Consider the following 23,204-nt stretch of genomic DNA (forward strand, 5'->3'; position numbering starts at 1 on the left):
ATTTCACCCAGAATTCTTTTTATTAATTAACTGGAACATACCAATATAGTCTTATCTTTTTTAAATATTTGCGGAGCCCTTAATACCATCAGATATATCACCGAAGGTTTTATCTTTTAAATCTGATTTATTTTAATTCTTTTGACGCGGGCCCCACTGCTGATTCATTAATGCACACCGACAGAGTTACCCCTTTCAATAGATACGTGGACTGTTTATAGAGAATGTACGTCGAGTATAGATATGTGGACTGTTTATAGAGTGAATATATATCGACACTCGAGACGACAGGTAACTTTCAATTAAAAATTGATTGCTTGACTAAAATAAGACTTCCTAGTTCCCCACTTCCCCTAGATTTCCTTTTCATTACTTATCCATCGTCCCCTCCGTATTTCTTTCTCGGAATAGTTTGGAAATTTTTAAATTTGGGGCACCATTCGCACAATCAGCTCAATCAATCAATACAAATTAATCAATTAATCTTCAAATTTGATTAATCTGTTTTTATTTATTTTTTTCGCAATTGGTGCTTCTCATTCTTAACCTAGATCTTTTTTTTGTTTTTGTTTTGATAGTTATTCATTTTTGTACTTGGTCGATCTGTTTTTATTTTTTTTCTGTTAAGCTTGATCGATCTGTGATGTTGAGTTAGTTTATTACATGAGATTACTTGATTAATGTTGGTGGTGGTGGTGGTTGTGAAGGGTTGTAGGTGATAAAACAAGATAAATTCAGATGATTCATCACGTTTAAGCCGTGATGAAATCGGTTTCATCATGTTTAGGCCAGGATGAAATTGGTTTCATCCTGTTTAGATTGGGCTGGTGGATTCATCCATATTTAAGCCAGGATGAAACTGGTTTCAGCTTGTTTTAAATTGGGTTGATATTGGTTTCATCTATGTTTAATATAGGATGAAATTGGTTTCATCGTGTTTATATTGGGCTGATGTTGGATTCATCCATATTTAAGCCAGGATGAAACTGATTTCATCTTGTTTTAGATTGGGTTGATATTGGTTTCATCTATGTTTAAAATATGATGAAATTGATTTCATTTTTTTTTAGATAGGGATGATATTGGTTTCATCCTGTTTTGGGTTGGGTTAAATGTTTCTAATTGAATTGTCTTGCTGTACTTATTTAGAAGAAATGATGTGACTAGTGCTGGTGGTATTAATGTTCAAAGATGTAGTGAATTATGCAAGTGCATAAATGCATCCAATTTAGACTTTGATAAATCTGTGATCATACAAAGTACGGAAAATGTTTTTGGATCTTAAAATAAAATTAAGTCTAAATATTGGTGGTGTTGGCTAATAAAACTAATGTCATCCGTGGTGATGTTATAAACTCCGATGAAGTTAGTCACGGTGGTAACCATGACAGAAGATGGTGAAGGCGGTGGTGGTTGTAATCGGGTGGAGAGTTGGTGAAGGCGGTGGTGATTGTAATGGGGTGGAGAGTTGGTGAAGGTGGTGTGATATGAGAAAAGAGTTAATAAAGGTGGTAGCGATGGTGATTGAACAAGAGTTAAAGTAGGTGGTGGTAGTGGTGGTGGTGACTGGTTAAATGGTGGTGTTGAGTGCAGTGGTGAATGAGTCTCTCGATACCCTAAGAAAAGAATGAGCAATGTTAGAGAGAACTTTAAAATTGTTTCAGGGATATGATGGTCAGCATAAGAATGAGCTGGATCTCGTCCATTTGACCCAGATTGTGGTGGGAGAACGGTTACAAAAGGGTAGTAAGGTCTCTCCACATTAAAAGATTCTTTTGGTCATTTGACCCAGGCCGAATTCCTACCGGTCCATTCCATCTAGCTATATAAATTTTATGTAAGAACATGAATTCAGTCATTCACTATATTAAGTAATTATCTTTAAACTAATTTAGATATCCTTTCTCTCAGCAAATTCATATAAAATTTGATGAATATTTATATGACTATGCTACTAGAAGAATATCAAATCTTAATCAATTTCGACTATTTATTTTTAGGATGATTTAAACTAAAAAGAAACTATAAGTGCATACATTACAACCCATGGAGTCTTCGGTTAAATATAATCTTAAAAAGCAGGGCCCAAGTATTCCCAAATTTTAGTTTCAAAACATCTATGTTGATTTCTGCTTGCCGCCCGATTTGCTAGTGCAACCGCCGCCTGGTTGGCCTCTCCATATATGTGGTGGATTGTAAGATGCATACTTGACAATATTAGGCATCTGATTTTTTTGATCATATCTCGCAAGTACGATGGTGTCTCGATCCGTATTGTGGTGAAATAATGGAGGTTTTGTCTGTTTGTTCATGTTTTGGATGCTACAAGCATGACTCATATTTCTACCACTAACTCCTTGGTTATTCCAAGAGGTTGTTCCATGCATTGCTACGATCGTGGTAGTTGAGGAATTTTTGCAGAAAATCCCACTATAAGTTTCATGTTAAGACTTAGATTAATAGAGAAGACCAAACTGGAAAAGACCAAAACATCAAGTATATCAACTCTTTGTAATCAAGATCCTTATTAGAACATCTCTCGTTTGAACCCACAGGTATTGGTATGTCAAGCTTATTCTCAATGTTATATGACCAAAACTGTATATTGATTTATAATATATTAAAGTCAATTTCAGACTAGAATTAGAGCATAATAATCGAGTATTAGAAATCACCGGACACCCTCGAATATCGAAGACTAAAGAATAATGAAACATCTACGAGAACTTCATCAACAAAAGGTATGTGAAGACTGACTATCCTATTTACTCGTTATTCTTACCATTTTATCTCTTGAGATAATGTCGTACGACTTTAGTATATGATGAATCATAAAGAAGAAATTTTGAGCACAAGCTTGTATACTTGACAGATCTTGAAACATCAACTCAATCATCGGATGTTCATAGGTCTTGTAGATTTGAGGTTGAGAATAATTTTTATTGTTCAAAAAACTATGTCTGTGAAATATAAGCATAAAAACGTCAAATTGTACTTATATATTCATGACTACAAACATTGGGGCATTAATGAGCATGTTCCATAAATGTTTATTTTAATGTTATTATTAGATCATAGCTCGGTTGAACCCACCAAAAGTTGGTATGTCAAGTTTGGTTGTCATAGTTTAGTATCCAAACTCGTCTAGAGTCGCTTGATTAATTACTAGAGTCAACTCTGTTTAGGTTAGACTAGAAAGTCTAGGAATGTTGAGACTTGCAAGTACTACTCTGAAGACCTAAAGAATTTGAAGAAGTAACGACTACAACGAAGACATCAACCTTCCACTCGAGGTTAGTAATACTGACTTGACTTGTTTCCATTCCTAACGTATCTTTCAAGTCTATTATATTGAAAACACAACATGTGAAGCTATATATAATACTCTAGTAATTCAACTTGGTGATATCATTATGATCAAAGTGTCAAAGAATTATATTGAATTACCAAGTATAACTCTTATCTTTTGAACTTCGTAAATATGACATCAACACAATCTATGTATATAAGTATTTGATAATGTGTGAGATATAGGTGTGATTTCATCCTAGGAAAATATATATCATTGATGGTCAAAATGACAGGAGAATTTTTATTGTACTAGGTTTGCGAACTCACCCATTTTAGGTTCCCAAAATCAAAATGCGTAACATCTGGGGAGAAGTTATCTTCACTAATAAAGTTCACGAACTCACCCTTTTAGGTTCACAAAATCAAATGTCAAAAGAATCTCAAATGAAATTTTCTACGATGGGTTCGCGACTAACCTTTTTATATTTGCGAACGCATAGTTGACTTACAAACTTTATTTTTTTGAGTTCTATAATCAATAGATTCACAAACTCGAACTTTTGAGATCGAAAACTCAAGTGAGTGAAAATCTATATTAATAAACTAAAAAAACAAAACCTTATAAAATCAAACATGAATTTGCAAGTCTTGAGATTTTCATTAAAACACTTGTGCTTTTGCTCAAGCTTAGTTTCGAGTTCCCTGACAAGAAAGGGCTTAGGAAGCTGAAACATCACTAGACTTAACAAAACCTAATATGTGATATGATCTTATTGGAATATAATCATTTACTAAAGTCCCCAAACTTTGCTATGATAGATAAATAAATGGATAGAATGAAAAAGGTGCGAAAGGAAAGATCAATCTTCGTTACTTACCTCGATGAAGTTTCTTCAAATAAATTTCTTCTTGTGATCTTCAAATTTTCATTCTTCTTGAGTAACTTGGAAAATATTGAGACTTTACTGCCTAATATATTCTAGACTAAAGCTAAACTTAGTATGCTAAATCAAGAAATAGTTTTGGCGTCTAAACTTTACAACATATTTGGCATGCCAAGATATGTGGGTTCAACCGAGCATTCACTCCAACACACCTTCTTGAATGATATTGTAGATATATGTTAATATTTAAGCATGGGTCGATGAATTTGGATATTTTTCTATCACCTATTATCATGCATGTTTTTTTTATTGATATACAAAAAAAAAATCGAGGTAATAGGTTCTTTTTTACACATTAAAATTCTTTTAATTAATATTTACCCATATTTTTATAAACCTAAAGCCATTTTCAATTTAGGAATTACAAAACTCCAAATTTATATATGTATATACATGCGTGGCACCACTTTAAATTTTTTGTTGAAGAAAAAATTTGTTTTTCTAAAAAGATAGTTTACACATACAAAATTTATAACATGATTTATTTTCTTGTATTTGAGTATTTGCATATGAATAGTTTTTTTCGCCTAGAAAATTTCCTTTTAGCATATGAATACATTCACAGTTCGCATTAGTACTAATTCATATTTCGAAATTTATCTCATATGTGAAAAACAAAATGTGTCAGAATATGAAGTTTCGTTTTTGTTAATGGATATATTTTTACATATATTTTTTCTAGTACAATATGATTCATTTTCTTCTCGTATATATATTATTTTCGCATATAAGATTATTATGAATTTTTATATTTTGGTAAGCACTTTTAAGAAGTAAATTTTCTAATCTCAAACAATTCATATTCAAAACAAAAATCGGTTTGAAATGATAATTATTTTCTCAACAAATGGATATCTTAAAATATATATATTTTTTATATTTGATATAGATAAATATTTATAGGAAGTGAAATGGAAAATCATACTTGACAAGCTCAAGAAGGATCATGTATTTTGAGAGTTTAAGTTTAAGAAGCTAGTGGTGCAAGATAAGTATGAGTTGTCAAAAGAACTGGCCATTTGGTGTGTCTAAGTTTTGACCAAACCTCAACTTTTGTAGTGTTAAAGAACCTAAGTAAAGTGTTGATTTTCTAAGACATGCTTGAATGATTTTAATATATAAGACACATAATGATAAAGGGCACACATTAAGGTTCAAGATTTTGTAGGTATGAAAACAATTACTATGTCAAGAACGGCTTATTAGCTCACTGAACTAAAACTTGGCTGCTTGGTCTCTCTGATTTTGCAATTCTGTAAAAACTTTTTATTTTGATTTTTAATCTCTGTTTACGAAATGGAAATGGATGAATGGGATGGTCCATACACACAATCAAGGATCCCTCAACAACAACAACACTATGATTTTTCCTCTCAAAAATAGTCCATCGGCAAGGTTTCTAGAAGCACAATAGGAATTGATTATGCAATATTGAGTTAAAAAGCCGGGTATTTGTATTAAGAGTTAAGGTTGGAAAAGGTTAATAATCTTATAAATGCTTTAAAATTATTTCGTTGAGGCCAGAGTTATCGCCGTGGTTTACCAAGTTCCAATTAAATCAATGATTCTGTGTTTTATATATCTATTTGAGAATAAAAAATTTATTTCTGTACTATTGATTATGTCCCAACCAAATATGTAACTCTTTTGTTTGTAAATAAAAGTATCCAATTTGAACCCTCAATTTTTGTTATCTGTTAATGTGTTTTTTTTTAATAATAATGCAATACTACTTACTATTGGATTTTGGAAGCGTTTCATTTTTGATAAGAAAATTGTGATTTTATACACAAATTGGACCTTGGATTTGTTAAATTCTTCTGAATGAGTTTATTAGCAGTGAGGTTGGGAATTAATGGTGCAGTTGGTCTTATAATAAAAAATTTCTCTTTATGCTAGGAAATCCTTCAGGTAATATGTTGCACCCTAAAGCGGTGTTCACGAACAGTGTTAACAGTTTCTCTACCGTGTGTACTCCTGGATCAAATTTTTTTTTTTGAAATAAGATAGATAGATCACTGAAAACATGAAATGATAATCACTCGAATCCAGTCTCATTCAAGATAAACTCAGATTGAGTTATCAATCCGATGGCTGCTTAATCCATTGGATTACCTTTTTCTGGTAGAGATACAACGTTGTTATTTAGAGTGTTTACGTTAAAATCCTTGAAAATATCATAAGCCATTCTAGGAATTAAAAGCGTAGACGCTGAGTCGTCCCAAGATATCCAAGAATCATCACAATTTATTTTGTAATTGTTCATAATTGGCGCTGTCTAATCCTTGTTTATTCCTTTTTTATTGATAAGATTATCTAAGTGACAGTAACTATAGTATCTTGAGATATCTACAGCTAATTGTTCTGATGATCTGGTTTTATTCTCGAAGATTCTTAGACATCGCTTTTATCAAATGAACTAGCATTTTGTTGCTGCCAGAGTCATCGATATTGAATTTGGTGTTCCTTCCATCCATTCATTACTGATTTAGAAAAGAGTTATCATGAGAAGATGTAGAGTTAGTGAATACTTATGGTGTAGGAATTGGAGGTAATCTCCAGACTGTTGTTGCATAATAGCACTCAAAGAAAAGATGTTGTATAGATTCAATAACATTCTGACAGAAAATATATTGGGTTTCCACGTTTCAAATTGATCATAGTTTTTGTCTTGTTGGTAAGACATCTTGAATGCACTTCCATACAAAAATTTTTATTCTCTGAGATGCATACATGCCCCACAAGGTTTTCCATATTTTCTTTGATTTTACAGAAACTGTGTTGGATGGATTTTTGAAGTTTAGAATAGAAAGATTTCACAGTGAATTCACCATTTCTATTTAAAGTCCACCATAACTTGTATTATTTCAATTTCCCTTCATTGTTTGTGTAAAGTTAATGTTCAAGATTTTTGTCACCATAGAGTTAGTAAGTAAAGAATTTAACGTAGCCTGATTCTACTTCACTGTGTTAGGATTTAACAATTCGGACACAAGTGTTATGTCATTGTTTCTCCGAAGAATGGTAACTGCTAATACCTTATCCCTACCTGGTATCCCCCGTATATTTCTCAATGTGTTCTATTCCTTGAATGATGCAGTTCCAGATCCACAAAGCTTTTTCTTTCTTTTTGGACTATAAAGCTCCTTATTTTTTAGAGTATTTTCCTTTTAGAATTTTGGCCAATAAGTCATCAGGATGACTTACTAGTCTCCAATCTATTCTTCTTATCATTGCTTGATTCATTTTATTTGCATCTTTAAAACCTAAGCCACCTAGTTCGTTTTGTTTACCAAGAAAATCAAAGGATTTTATGTAAACACCGAGTTTCCCCCACTAAAAATCCCTTTATAAAGCATTTAACCTAGATGTTTTTTTTTTGGGTTGGACAAAGCAGCACATACTAAATATGGGCATGCCTGACAAGACTAACTTGTTTACCACCACTTTTCTTGGCTGGGACAGAGTTTTTGTTATCCAACCGTTAACTCTTTTCCCCATTTTTCTATAATAGAATCAAAAGGTTTCTATTTTGATCTATCAATAAACATGGGAACTCCAAGATGAGTGTCTTTTTTATGTCTATTTTCTTGGTAATTTTTAATAGACGAGAAATGATGCCTTTGTGATTATTGTGGACTTTTTTACTAAAAAAGAGACCCAATTTTGTAAACTTTATGACTTGGACAGAAGCCAAACTAAAAAATATTGATTGCATCCAGTAAATATAAATACGAGCAAATCATCTGCGGAAAAGAGGTGTAATATTGGTGTTGCTTCCTTGGTTAATCTAATTCCATGGACTTTTTTCCCAGATTCCAGATGTATTGAGAGTCCGGAGAAGACATCCAAACACAATATAAAAAGAACTCCAGACTCCATTTTGATGTCTAAATTATGATCTCATTGTCAAAATAAAGTTGCACATTAAACTTGACTTATAGAAAATAAGTTATCTAGTGAAATAAGTAAGGATGCAACATTGCTTAACCCCTGTCTCTATAATGCTAATGCATTTTACCACTCCTTGAGCACCAGTAGGATCTCGTTGTCATGCCTAATCCCTATTTGAAATATATGTTATGTTGTCTTATTTAACAGTAGTTGTAAACAAAAGAGAGATAAATGAAAAGAAACAAGTAATTGAAATCCCTTTTATACTTTTCAAGGAAAAGAGTAAAATTACATGAGATCATTGAATTTGTAGGTCGCCAAGCCAATAGGTTTAGCTGGGTCAAGGAGAGAAACAACACTATATTCTGGACTTGAATTGGTTTATTTTCAGCTATCCCATAGAGCTTAACAATTATTGTAATATGGGCCACATTCGACAGAAAAATTCTTGTCAAAGTTGGTCAATCATTCTTTGTGTTGATGACAATTATGGGATGGTTTCTTATGGAATCCATTGTCAATGGAGATTATAAAGTTACCTTGTTTTCTCTATTGGGGTACGTTATTGTTTCAGTGACTGCGTGTTGTCTTCACCTCCTCAGACTAGGTAGTACTGATGGAATTCTACCATTTTATATGTTTTTTAGTAGAAAAGGGTAAGAAAAAGGGTAAGGAAATTCTCGTGATTTGTCATCCAGGTGACATATAGAATGGAGGACACATGAGTTCCCCGAATGGAACTTGAGTATTTACACTAAGTAATTAATTGCCTCAGGTGGGAGGCCACGGTAACCCTGCCTAATTGTGGCTTTATTTATAAAGAGTTATGTTGTAGCAAAAATGTTCCTACAACACTCTTCGAGATTTGTATTGAAAGATATAATCTTAACCATTGGATGAGCCAAGATTTATACCTGATGGATGAATTGTAGACCGTTTAGATGACTCATAATTTTCCTCGTGATGCGTTCTTGATGATGAAGAGTTTCCAGCTCAGCTCTCCAATGACTTTGGCTCTCTTAGAATTGTTGATGAATGAGGGGGGGGGGGGGGGGGGGGGGGGGGGGGAATACCTGCAAAGACACTCCGATGCCTCAATGAGTAAGAGCTCTAAGCAGGTTTTTATGGAGAGAGAAGGATTAAAAATGTGTACCTTTCTAGTTAAATTCATCCTCCATTTATTGGTTGTAGAGGGTATGCATCAAGTCAATTACATGTCTGCATTAATTTTGATAATGTACCTAGACCAAATGTTCTCCAGGTTCATCTTTATTCGAAATCAGAATTATGTATCTAGACATTAAAAATGTATGTAGTCCAATTAATGATCCATATTCATCCCCTCCTTTCAGGATGACCAGATTAATTAATGTATTTGGACTAAATACACATCAAGATTAATTCTAACTTCCTGGTTTGATTCTATGTCTGGTCTTACCATCAACAAATCCATCCACTTTTTAGGATACAATAAATTTAGTCTCCTTTAATAATGGCCAACAGATTAGGTTTTTAAACCTTAATGGATTTAGGCTTCAACCATGAGCAAATTAAATATTTTTTTTTAAGGCTGATGGGATGAAGATCCTATTAAGCCCATTCCATATTTATATGGTCCAAACAAGTTACCTATTCCGCCATTTTGGAAAAGGGTTGTCACTGATGGCTCTCCCCTCTCTCCTCTCTCTCCCCTTCACCTAAGATTTCTCCCCTCTCGGTAACGTCTTCTTTCTACCGTTTCTTTTCTGTCCCATTCTCCCAACGTCTCTCTAACGGCTCTTTCTAGATTGCCGTCGATCTCTTGTTCTGTGCCGGAATTCTCCTTTCTATCTCTGCTTTTGATGCTTCTCAACTAATCTCAAGCTCAATCCATGAACACTCATCACAAGCCTCGCATTTGCAACTGCAATTGCATCAATTACACAACACAAATCACAAATACCACCCAAATCACAAAAAGCTCAAAAATCACTTACAACACACAAATCACTGAATTCATAACTTACAATCCGAAGAATCACACAGGAATGAATGCCCAAACCATCAAAGGCTATTCTGGCTTATTCACGATTATTATGACACAAAAGCTCTCTGGGTTATTTTACAAAAACACATACCCAATTTCGCCTATCTCAGCATCTTTCAGTATTACTGGAACTTTCTTACCAAAAACAACTTTCCACTAAACTCCCATTGCCTAGATTTAAATTACCTGTTCAAGCTCTCAAAGCCAGATTTTTATTCTAGCAATGGAAGGGTTTTTTTGAGACAGAAATCTCAACCAGTTAGTCTGAGGTTCTCTAGTTGCAAAGCCCCTTGGGAAATCAGCTGGATTTCTACACCTCCTTCCCCTGGTATGTATCAGTGTACTATCTTGGCTAGTTTAGCTAAACCTTCTGGAGGTGAGTACTTGACTCTCTTAGTGTTTGTTTCTCTACCCTCTACTCCTAATTTGATCTATCTTCTATTTTCCATTAGCATATGCTCTCTATTGCCTGCTAGTACTACCAAGTCCCTTAAACCTGACTATTGCTTGAACCTTGTTAGCACTCGGGATCCTTTCTATTGGGATCATTGCTTCTTTATTAGCATGTTTTTAACTAGGAATCAGCTACATTGCGCTACTTTTTCTTTAAATAGAAATAGAAAAAAACTTAAACATAGTACTACAATTTTCCAAAGTATGCATAAAACATTTCCATAAACAGGGTAGCATCTTTTTTTCGGCATCAAACTAAAAGAACAGATTTCAGATTGTCTGGTACTACTAAATTCAGCATGTGCAGCTTGCCAAATCCTACCTATTTAGTCTGCTTTTGGCCCCCCAGACTCAAGTGCAACATCTCTCACAGCCCTGGCCATCACTGCCTTATACACCCTCTCTACAGCCCTTGCATCTGCTTCAGGAGGCAAAGTGTCATCAGCCGGCAACTCAGGAAGCTGGGGCTCCTCACCTCGCATAGCACTAGCCTTTGCAGATCTGTAGATTTGACCCACAATCCTAGAATCAACTCCAGGAGTTACATGCTCATCTCGAGGAACTTCAAGTGGATGTGTGACTTCTCCTGCACCAGTCTGAGACACCTCGGCCACATCCTGAGCCATCTGCCTGAGAGTGGGAGCAAGAATGAACAAATTGGGAAATGTGATCTGACCTGGTTCAGGTGGCATTGTAGCTTTAATCCGAATCTGATCCTTGGCAGGATCGGGTATTTGAGCAGAAAAGAAGCCCTGCTGAGTCCCCCCACAGACAATCGCTCATCATCTACCAATACAATGCCTTCCCTTATCACCCGGCGGCCCTTTGTGGGGTGCAGTGCAAAAATAACCCACCCATCTTTTACACCCACAAGTTCCCCATTCTGAATTCGGCCTTGCTCGACATGTTGCGGTGGTCTCCCTCGCCTGGCAGTTGCATACACAGTCCTTTCCCCATTGCCTGCTCTCCCACCTCTAAAACCAGACACCCTACTACCAGAACCTGCTCTCCCATACATTGCATCAGAAGTATAATGCAATTCATGCATATTATACCCAGAAAAACCTTCACTTATCCTTGCAGTTTCAACCTACAAAATTCAATTATCAGGCTGCAAATAGCACTCAAATTGATTAAATGCATGGAAGTTAAAACCTCACCCAGGAACTGCTTGATTTACAAAGAATTTTACCTGCTTTATCTGAGGGATTTCAACAGTCTGCCTATCTGAGGCTCGACTTCGGCAACTCTTGCTTCTCATGCTCATCTCTCATGGGTGCATATTTGCATCCATCTTCTCTTTGCCTGGAGATTTAAACGAGGAGATTACTCTAGAAATGTTGTTCAACAGAAGGATTACACAGGAACACTCTTTTTCTTCAGCGAAACTGATCAAGAAACTGATTGAAATTATCATCTCAGCGGTTTTAATCAATTTAAGAAGAGCAACAGCCTCTCAATCACAACCGTCAAAAATCCTCGGGAGTTACCAGACTTGCAGCATTAACTTCCGGACTTGCAACTTGAGGCGCATGATCAAGCCTACTGGCATCATTATTTGGCCTACTACAAGCAAAGACCCACCATTGGCTCATGCAAAGCGGCAACAGACACCTGGCAAGAATTCCTTCCACGTCAAAGGGCCAGATTTTGAGTAATTGGATCTGCAACATCCCACCCGACAAGCCCAGATACAAAAACTACCTCAAACTTTCGAATGACTCAGACATTTTAACCACTCAGATAAGAGTTTCGAAATGACTCAGACACCATTAACCACTCAAATCCTTCCAGCGCAAGTACAAGGACCATTTCAACTGCAATACCAGGACCAATTCAAAGACAACCTCTTCAGCAAAGACAAAGAACAAATCCAACTTGCGTCACCATTTCAAAATTCAGCTAGACATGTCGTTCTCAGTCATTATGAAGACTACACAATTACCATCTACTACCCCCAATGGGAAGGACAAGGTAAGACTCTAAACACTTTAAAAACAATTTTATTGTCCTTGTATGCAGGTACATGAGCCAGAAACCATTAGTCACGAGAGCCAGCAACACTATCACCAACTGAACTACAAAGTGATGTCCACACCAACAGATCAGCTTATCAAAACCAGTTTGGACTAACTTGAGTACAACCCACACTATGTTCCAAGACCAACATTACTGACATTGCAAGAATCATTTTCAAATTAAAGCTTGGGTGGATGCCCCACACTACCAGCTGGTCCTGCCTTGTTAGAACACACTTTGGTAAATATACCTACTGGTTCTTATTCGTTTACTACCCACAAATGGCTTCCTCATCAAATCCCTCCAACCCAACCATTGAAATTCTTGTTGATCAGATGAACAAAACCCTCAATATGCCTGAAGTAGATCTTTATCCTAAGGTTTTCTTAAACCCTGACAACATTAGAGCCAAGCAACCTTTAGATTGGAAATGGTGTTTATTGGAAAACTCTGCAGCAATATCTGTTATGAAACATCCAGAATCAGTACATTCATCAACAACAACTGGGAATTTAATGGTAGAGTTGAACTGATATTTGGAATAGAAGAAGGAATTTTTCATCCTCAGACTCACTCATGAAGATGATTACTCAACACTGAGGAATGGAGGCACCAGAGGAGTTTTGACAAGCTTATGGTTCTTGTTGGTATCCCCCTTGGAGGCCCAGACTTAATTCATGAAGAACAATTTACTAAGGTAATGGTTTGGCTGCTCATCAAAAGAATCCCATCACATCATACCAGATATCAAAATATTCTACAACCTGTTGGAGTTTTTCAAACTGCCAAGAAACCTTATGGAAGAGACAGATTTGAAAAAAATTTAGAAGTTAAACTTACCATTGATGTTACCAACCTTGAAGTTTGGTATTGAAGCTTTTGAAACCCCAACTATCTCTCATTGGCTGGAGTTTGCTTATGCTCTCAATGGAATCAAATTCTGCAAAGTTTGTAGAATATTAGATCATCCATCCCCACCCCCCCATCCCACCCACACATTCAAAATCCCACTACTCAAATCACAAAAGCCTGCAAACACCTCAATCCCTCCCCACCACCCCAAATGCCTACCAAAAATCCGTTCAAGAAGGAAGAAATGTCATTCATAGAGGATACTCTGATGCTGATGCTGCTCAAGTCTTTGAAATCAAGATGAGGAATGCAAAACAGAAAGAATTGGAAAAAACAATTGCTAATTTCCCCTCATCTCAAAACACCTCACTTTTGGAGCCTCTGCTAGAGCTGATCCCAACTCCCCACACCGGATGTCATTGCCAGCCAAATAAGGCACAAAAACTTGAGCTCTCAAAGAAAATCTCCACCAACTACAGGAATCACCAAGCTAAAACAAAGATCAAGAAGAAGCAGCTAGAGCTAAAAATCCTTCAAACACTAATGCCAACCAATCTATGGACAACTGGTATCTTTCCCATCATCCCATACCACCATAACTCTAGCTCAAATCAAGGAAAGAATGGATGCTGAAACTGTCCAGTTCAAAAAGAAGGCTGGAAAGCTAGAAAGACAATTCACGTCTTCATTGAAGAAGATTATCCCTCTGATAATGACAGTATTAAGGATTTGGACAAGCAGAAAGTCATGCCAAAAAGGAAACAATCAACTCAGGGTGCAGAGACTATGGAAACCAATGAAACTGACAACAACAAAAGACTCAAAGAATTCCCAAAAAACTATGCTGAACCTCTGGCTTCAAGCTTTCCTCTTATGACTGATGGTGCTTCTGGCTCATCAACACAAACCCCTGAGGTAATTTCCTTCTCAATCTTCTATCTTAGATTAAACTGCAACCAACATTTTATTTCCTCATATTTTTACATCATAAGTTACTACGATCCTATAGCTAGGAGACCAACCTCTAAATACCCCCCTGTATCCTATTTTTGGAAATTCTTTACTTATATAGCCTGGCACTGCCAAGGTCTAGGGCAAAAATATACTAAGAATTATCTTAATGATATGCTTACTAAATTTAATCCTGATATCTGTTTCATATCTGAAACCAAACAGAAACATGGTAAACTTTTAAATTCTATGAAACAACTTAATATCCAAAAATTTTGGCATGTTAATCCTGGTGGGGCCAATGGTACAGCTGGTGGATTAGTAATGATATGGAAGAAAAATCTTGATGTTGAGATTCTAGACTGCTCTCTTAACCATATCAATGCTAAAATACAGCCTGCTAGTGGCCCTCCCTGGCTCTTCACTGGTTATTATGGTAATTCTAATAATATTCAGTGTAAACTAAATTCCTGGAAAGTTTTGGAGTATACTGCTTCCAAGAACTCCCTCCCTTGGTTGGTTATTGGTGATTCCAACTTTATTTTACATGATTTTGAAAAATACAGTACCCAACCACTGGATATTGCTGAAGCTAACATTTTTAGCAACAAGATTTTTGATCTGGATCTAAATGATTTAGGCAGCGCTGGCTGCCCTTTCACTTGGACAAATAAGAGAAGTGGGCCTGCTCTCACTGAGCAGAGATTGGATAGAGGATTAGCCTCTGAGTCCTGGCTCCTCCTATATCCAAACTCTACTATCACTAATCTGTTAGCCATTGGCTCTGATCACCATCCCATTTTACTTAACACTAATCTGCAATGGAATACTGGTAAAATCCCTTTCAAGTTCTTTGGTCCTTGGCTAGACCATAAGGATTGTAAGGATATCATTTTTGAATGTTGGCAGAAGAACTTATCTGGTTCTAGCGCTTTTCTAATCGCTAGAAAACTCAAAGAGGTCAAGCTGAAACTCAAAATCTGGAACAAAGAAGTTTATGGCAACATAAAGACAAACATTGAAGAATATAAGAAACATCTGCATTGGATACAAGAAAACTACTTCAATCAGGACAGAAGTAAGACCTTACAAACTGCAATGAAAGTTCTCAGAGAATGGCAGGACATTGAAGAAAAATTTTGGAAAATCAAAACCAGAGACCAATATATCAAATTGGGAGATAAGAATACAAGTTATTTCCACAGAACTACAAAAAGCAGATTAAGGAGGAACAAGATAGATACATGATAGACGCATTTATGTGTCTATTTTGTTCTCAATTCTCTGTAATGTTAGTACTCGATTTTGTGTTTATTGTGCTATTTTGTGTATTTGTAGGTATTTTTAGGAAATAAAGCTCGATGGACCAAAATGTGGAATTCTACTCGCAAAAAGAAATAAATGAAGTGGGCTAGGCCCAAGAAGAAACATGAAGAATTATTGGGTCCATCATTTGGTTATGGGAGTGTATTAAGCATGAAAGTGTGCCATATCATGTGTAGAAGTGTGGAGACCATGTGCAAGATACTAATAATTAAAGGATATTTGAAAATATGTGGTTTAATGAAGAAAATAAGAAAAATAAAGAAGGAAATCAAGATATTATTCTTTATGGTTGGAATTAATTAAACATAATATATTTTCCAAATAAAGAATATTCTGACTGCAATATTTGACACGTGGCTCATTTTTATTGGAGGATTTTGCATTGTCCTGACACATGGCGTCACTCCATTAGACGGAAAATAAAAAATGACATCACTTTATGTAGAAAATTATGGAAGGATTTCAGAATCCCCACTATAAAAGGAGTCGTATGGAATCATCTCGGGGGGTTCTTGGTGGGGGGAGAGATTGAGAAAAATAGTGAGAGTATTATTTCATATTTATTGATTCAACGTGAAAAGGATACAAAATTTATTGATTCCCACTCATTAATATTGCTCGATTACAGGAAATATGAAATAATACTCTCATTATTTTTCTCAATCTCTCCCCCCACCAAGAATCCCCCGAGATGATTCCATACGACTCCTTTTATAGTGGGGATTCTGAAATTCTTCCATAATTTTCTACATAAAGTGATGTCATTTTTTATTTTCAGTCTAATGGAGTGACGCCATGTGTGAGGACAATGCAAAATCCTCCAATAAAAATGAGCCACGTGTCAAATATTGCAGTCAGAATATTCTTTATTTGGAAAATATATTATGTTTAATTAATTCCAACCATAAAGAATAATATCTTGATTTGCTTCTTTATTTTTCTTATTTTCTTCATTAAATCACATATCTTCAAATATCCTTTAATTATTAGTATCTTGCACATGGTCTCCACACTTCTACACATGATATGGAACACTTCCATGCTTAATACACTCCCATAACCAAATGATTGACCCAATAATTCTTCATGTTTCTTCTTGGGAATATCCCACTTCATTTATTTCTTTTTGCGAGTAGAATTCCACATTTTGGTCCATCGAGCTTTATTTCCCCAAAATACCTACAAATACACAAAATAACACAATAAGCACAAAATCAATTACTAACATTACAGTAAATTGAGAACAAAATAAACACATAAATGCGTCTATCAAATACCCCCAAACTTATTATTTGCTAGTCCTCGAGCAAAACTAAAAAAAATAAATAAAACCAAGTTAATCTCGGAAGGGTTTACCAGAGGTGTACCCACAAAACCATTACTCCAGACCCTAACTATCTACGCTGAACCTTGGAAGGCACTAAAGAATCTCCTTGGTTGGCATACTTATTGACTACAGGAGGAAGTATTCTGATTCGAAATTCCAATTGATGTACACGAGTTTGCACTCAAGCATACTAAAATTCATATAAAGTGACAGAGCTCTACTCAGATAGTTTATGGACATCATAAACCGGAGTCAACCAATCACATGGATAGATTAAGAAGATGGATGTAGAGAAAAACGTAGATGAAGTTAATTAAGGTAAACCTATCCTAATGGACTGAGATACTGGTCTGGACTAATATCAACACACCGGCATATACAAGGGAACCAGTGGTCGATAATCCTAACTCTAGGTCAACTCAGCTGGCATATACAAGGGTACCAGTGGTCGACTTTATTGTATTTATTCCGGTTGGTCTGGTCTTTTTTTTTTCTTTTTAATCTCAGTCACTCTATTTCACCCTAGCAATGGTAAAAATAAAAAAATAGAAGTGATCGGGATTCTTTCGATAGTTCCATCACGAGGATATGGCGAAACTACCATTTTTTTTCTAACACCTGAGCTCTGAGCTTTTATGAATAGACTCTTTAGATGTTTCCATCTAATCAGATTGGTTCCTCAACTCCTATAACCAAGATGCTTCCATCCACTTAGATTGGTTAGTGCCATCCTTAATAAACATAAATTTCTAGGCTCTGGAGTTTATTTAATGCAACTAAAAAGTTTCTCCCAAACCCCCAAACTTAAATCTAACATTTTCCTCAATGTTCTAAAGATAAAATTAAAAGCATGAACAAGGAGAAACTGTTACCACTTGAAGCAAAAGATATAAGGAAAGATATTACCGTGTCGCATGAATATTGGGTTACCTCCCAAGAAGTGCTAAGTTTAAAGTCTTCAGCCAGACTAAGAAAGGATTAGTCACCACGAAGAATCATATAGCAGCAGCCGGAATAATTGTAGGTCATCTGGATCAAAAAGTGTTACCCACAAGAAGAGGAAACTGCAACAGACCAAGAAGATACCGAATATACCCTTGCTTAAGACAACTACATCTAGTTGTGGTTCAGGTTCAGGCTCTATAAAAAGGTCTAAGTAAAAGGTTTTCATCGGTTGGATTTCCTCAAAGCTAAGATCCGGTTCAGGTATTAGAGTCTGGAAAAACTCAACTAAGAACTTAGAAGCACATAACAACAACCTGAATAATTGGGGATCCTCTAAGTCAATTAGATTTGACTCACATAGTTGACCACAATAATGGTCATTATTAAGAAAATGTGTCGACCCTAATATCCTAAAGTAATTAGGTTTAGTCTCAAAACTTCATAACCGACACATCTGAAATTCAAACGTTCCCACAATTGGAATAAAAGTTTTTGGTGGGAAAACAAAATCAATCTGGGTATCATAGCCTGGGTAAACCACATCAATCAGAGGATGGGTTTCTAACAACTGAACTTCTTCCTGGACATTATTAGGTTCGGGAGATCTAGTTTGAAGGTAATCTGGCACAATGGTTGAGGCACATATATCAAGTCCCAAGTGAGGGATATCTATAAGAGCTAAAGGTAAGGCACAAGGAGAATGATAATCACCCCCAAACTTAGAGTTTTGGGTGTCTCTAGATAGACTAGCTACAATTTCTCTAATTTCTAGATCATCAGAATCCTGAAAATGGTCAATTGCTTCGTGTAGATTATACTCAGGTGATACATCCTCACTCATATTTAAAAGCTTTACGAGTTCATCTTCTTCGTCTAAGACTAATGTTTCTAAATCGCTAGACTCTAAAACAATATTCTCATAATAAACTCGTTCCTCTAAACTATCGTTGGCTTCGTAATCATAAGCAAATACTACATCGTCTAAAACGGGAGTATCTTTAGTCAAATCCTCGTCCTTTTGAATAGGTGAATAATTATTAAAATTATTTGGATTTGAACAAAAAACATTATCATTATTAAGTTCAATTGGAGTAACAAATTCCTGATCACTATGCCTACTTATTTCAAATTCTTCATCAACACTATCCTCATCATAATCATCATTATAATAACATGAAAATGGTTGGACCTCATCTAAACAAGTAGTGTTACCAATTTTATCCTCGTCATATTGATTATGTGAATAACTATCTTCATTCTCAAAGGTATTATTGGATACACTATATTGGAAATTCAAGTTATTTCGAGCAATGCTTTCGTTCGTCTCTAACTCAAGTATATGTGTCGACTCAGCTATCCTCTCAAGGGTCTCCTCCAAAGAAAGTTCCCTTAGTGTTGGATCTAAGTTTTGAGTTAATCTATTGAGGATATCTTCTAAAGATTCATTCGTTGTTGCAGTCCTTTCGTCCATAACTACGTTATTCACCCCAGCTAACTTACATGTCGATTCAGCTAACTTTCGTGTCGATTCAGCTAAACTCCTGAGAGACTCTTCTAGAGAAGGAATAGGAACTGAAGGATCATAAAAAGGACTACTTTTCAAAAGTTTGATTTTATCTTCTAAATACGAAGAACTAGTATTATAATCTTCTTGCTCGTAAGACTGATGCGCATGCGGATAGTAATTGGGCTCGCCATGGTATGACCCAAAATCTTGAAAAGGTTGGTGTGCCCAACCACTATTCACACTATGATCATAAAAAGAGTAATGTCCATGTTGTTCGGTTGGATAATCATTGTATTGGCTATACCAGTTCGACATCCTAACTGCAAGGGGATTCTAAACAAGCACAAAGAAGGCTGACTCGACCACAACAAGCCTATTTTATCTAGCAAACAAAAAGCATGATGGCTCCACTTAGATTATTTCTAGACCAACTTCTAATCCTTCGAAAGGGAATTCGTTACAATTTAAGCAAACCCCTCTGGAATCAATCCGAGTCAAAGTAAGTTGAATAGAGGCAAGGGAAGCTGCGTGGAGCTTTGATACCCAAGGCCTCACCGCATTACAAGGTGGCGCAGTCACGCATTCAACTCACAGAAACCATCATGAACTTGTAAGTATGCTTAAAAGAGTAACCAATATTTTTCGAATGACTTTCCTATTAAGCTCGTTACCCTATCGGTCTCGTTCTAGTCAAAATTTTAGGCTTAGGTTCGCGTTTGGTTTCGTTTTCCTAAGGCGGGCAAGAAGAGAACAGTGATGAAATCCGAACCCTTATCTTGTATGGCCAGGCCTTGCCCTTTACTAGGAAATTAACACAGCCGTATTTGATTCCTCAACATATATGCATACAAAATCATCCAGTAAACTCGCTGACAGGGGATTCGCGGGTGTTGAGAATTCTTACTTCCCGTTCCAGACGGGGGATGAACCGTTGAAGTTGACTCGGGCCACAACTCATATGTCATGTACGAACCCGAGGGGCCGAGGCGATATTGCAATCGCCGTCCTTCTCTGCAAACATTTTAATATTTAATACTACCCTTCCGTAGGGTTTAAAAAAAATGTCCAAAGTCCAAGTCCAAAGTCCAAAAAAATAAAGTGCAAAAGAAAAAGAAAAGTCTAAAAAAATAAAAATGTCTCTCTTTTTTTTATTAAATAAAAAAAATCTTCTTCTTTCGCTCCTTTCGCTTTGCCTTTTACTCCAAGTCTTTAAGTATTCTCCAAAAGCTTTGGCAAAATATTCTTTCGCTCCAATTCCAAATTCTGTAAGGAAAAGAAAAAAACCCAAAAACGTAAAGAAGAACAAATAAAATAAAACAAATAAAAACCTAAAAAAGAAAAAAAAATCTAAAAACTCTAGCCTAAAGACAAGTCCGCGTCGGCGGCGCCAAAAAATTTGATGGATTTCAAAAGTTGTTGTAGTAGTAAAGTTCGTCGAAGACTTGTGAAAGTTCGATTTTTAAATTTAATAAAAATAAATATACAAATAATGTTAACAATGGTGAGAGGTGATGGGACTAGGATTCCACCAAATATTCAAATTCATGTGATTCACCTATTTATTCTAAACCATTATAGCTCATTCAGCAAGTATTTTGACTCTATTTCTTTGCCTAAGATAGATTCTTAAAATATTAATTGTAAATCTTAAGCATGACATATCAAAAGAATTAATCCTAAGCATAAACCATCAAACGCAATGACAATTAATTAAGAAAAATCTTTTTTTTTTAATTTTAATTTAATGCAAATAGTCAAATAAAGAATTAAATGAATTTACTGCATGATGAATTTTGGTTTCCTCCGTCGTCCCAGCGTGGGGTTTAACTTCTCATATTAATCACTTGATCAAAATACATGTTTGTTGCTTAAAAGTTGATTAAAATGATGAAAAGGTGTAAAAAAGCAAAAATACGACCCACAAAAAGCGTCCAAAAAAAACGAAAAATAATAATGGTCACAGATGCAGTATATCTACGACCCACGCCTGTGTGTCGTTCTCACTGTTGGAAAACGACTGTCCTGGCTAGTCTGTTCTTGTAATCGAGCAATATTAGTGAGTGGGAATCAATAAATTTTGTATCCTTTTCACGTTGAATCAATAAATATGAAATAATACTCTCACTATTTTTCTCAATCTCTCCCCCCACCAAGAACCCCCCAAGATGATTCCATACGACTCCTTTTATAGTGGGGATTCTGAAATCCTTCCATAATTTTCTACATAAAGTGATTTCATTTTTTATTTTCCGGTTAATGGAGTGACGCCATGTGTCAGGAGGAACAAGATAGATACCATCCAAGATAGTTCTGGAAACTGGATTGAAAACTACCAAGACATAAAGCAATGCTTCACCAACCACTTCTCAAAATGGCTACTTCAGAATCCCTTTCTATGAATACTGAAATTCTTAACCTCATTTCTACAGTCATATCCACTGAAGATAACAAAAATCTCAATAGGAACCCTGAAGATAGTGAGGTCAAAGCTATTCTATTCCGCATGGCCAAAGATAAAGCTCCAGGACCAGATGGCTTCCCACCTAACTTCTTCCAAGCAAATTGGGACATTATAAGAGAGGACCTAGTTAAAATGTTCCAACATTTCTTCAAGTCAGGATACCTTCTCAAAGAAATGAATTCAACCTTCATATCCCTGATACCCAAAATTGATAACCCTACTAGTCCCAGCCATTTCAGACCCATTAGCCTCTGTAACACCACTTACAAAATCATATCCAAACTGCTAGCCCAAAGAATGAAACCATACCTCAACAAAATCATATCTTCCTACCAATCTGCTTTCATACCAGGAAGACAAATAGCTGATAATATAGCCATTTCCCATGAAATTATTCACCACATGAGAACCAGAAGAGGTATTAAAGGCAACAAAGGAAGTATGGGGATCAAGATTGATATGGCTAAAGCTTTTGACAGAGTGGACTGGAAGTTTCTGCATACAATTATGGTCAAAATTGGCTTCAACTCTGAATGGAGCAACAAGATTATGCAATGCATATCCACTACCTCCACTGCTGTCCTTCTAAATGGATCCCTGACAAATTCTTCAACCCTACTAGAGGATTCAGGCAAGGAGACCCCCTGTCTCCTTACCTGTTTCTTTTCTGCATGGAGGCTCTATCCAGAACCTTATCTCATGCTGAAGAGTTGGGTCTCATCTGTGGAGTAAAAATTTGTAGAAATGCCCCATCTAAAATCATCTCCTCTTTGTTGATGATTGTATGGTTTTATGTAAGGCAAACACTATTGAAGCACATGATCTCAAGGATATCCTCATCATTTTTGGAGATACTTCTGGCCAACTCATCAACTTCAGCAAATCAGGAGTCTTTTTCAGCAAGGACACTGATCCAGCTCATATGCCTATTATCTGCAAGCTGCTTGGAGTTCAAATTCTACCTACAAATGACAAGTATGTAGGCTCTCCTTTATTTACCCATAGAAGCAAGATCCAATATTTCAAACCAGGAGTGGATAAGATAAAGAGAAACTTGTCTAGCTGGAAGAATTCCCCACTGAACCCAGCTGGAAGAGCAGTTATAATAAAATCTGTCACCTCCACAGCGAGCATCTATCAAATGAATTGTTTCAGAATCCAAAGCAAACCTGTCAAGATATGAACAAACTGCAAAGAGATTTCTTCTG

The sequence above is a fragment of the Papaver somniferum genome, chromosome 7 (genome assembly GCF_003573695.1).
Source record: "Papaver somniferum cultivar HN1 chromosome 7, ASM357369v1, whole genome shotgun sequence".
Classification (NCBI taxonomy): Eukaryota; Viridiplantae; Streptophyta; class Magnoliopsida; order Ranunculales; family Papaveraceae; genus Papaver; species Papaver somniferum.